The sequence below is a fragment of the Anthonomus grandis genome, chromosome 9 (assembly GCF_022605725.1).
Source record: "Anthonomus grandis grandis chromosome 9, icAntGran1.3, whole genome shotgun sequence".
In the NCBI taxonomy this organism is placed as follows: domain Eukaryota; kingdom Metazoa; phylum Arthropoda; class Insecta; order Coleoptera; family Curculionidae; genus Anthonomus; species Anthonomus grandis.
The window spans coordinates 14,613,030-14,613,856 of record NC_065554.1 but is presented as its reverse complement, the minus strand read 5'-3'; positions in this window follow the sequence as shown (position 1 = coordinate 14,613,856).

Sequence of the window (827 nt, the reverse complement as noted above, 5' to 3'; positions counted from 1 at the left end):
TTGTTTAAAGCTTATAAGCTCTGAACAACCTGAATAATGATGGTTTCAGATGCATCCGAAAAATTACTTCAATCTAATATAGTGGAATATTTACTGATGACTCTAATGTTAAAATAAGATTTGTTAATTAATTAAAGCAGTAGTTATGGTAGGTCAAACAAAATTCACTCATGCATCATGTGGGGCTAAAAACCTCAATTTTTTAAAATACATTTGTAATTTGTACTGTTTAAATTGATTTTTAAAATGAACAATTACCTGTTATTATTCAAGCTTATACCAACAATACCAAAGCTTGCGTTGTGCTTAAGTTTGCTGTTTACGAAATTATGATTAAATATTTTGTAAATGTGCACCGTTTTAGATGTAAATTGAAAGTAATCACCAAGCCTCTATGTTAGGTGCTAAGTTTTAGTTCCGACATTTTTTTTGTTGTTATTATTTCCCATATTTCGTGAAACTTTCAAAAACCAGTTTCCCTAATTAATTTTTACATAGCTTTGCTCCTGTTGGTTTTATTAATTTCTTTTGTATATATCTCTTAACTACAATAGCTAGAGAAAATTTAAGATGATTGAAAAAATTTCCTTTGACATATTTAAATGAAGTTTCTCTATAATTGCAATGTTTCAGAAAACGTTTATAGAGGTTTCTTGTTCAACACCAACATCTACCCAATTTTAACATTTTAAATTTTAACCTGGGCTAAGCAAAACAACTTTAACCCATTCTGGCCGAACTTAATTCATAACAAAGTAAAGTGGAGTGGTGAAATTTTCTCTTTGCGTTCTTCTACCCGACCAATGGGTTTTATATCGGCATCAAGA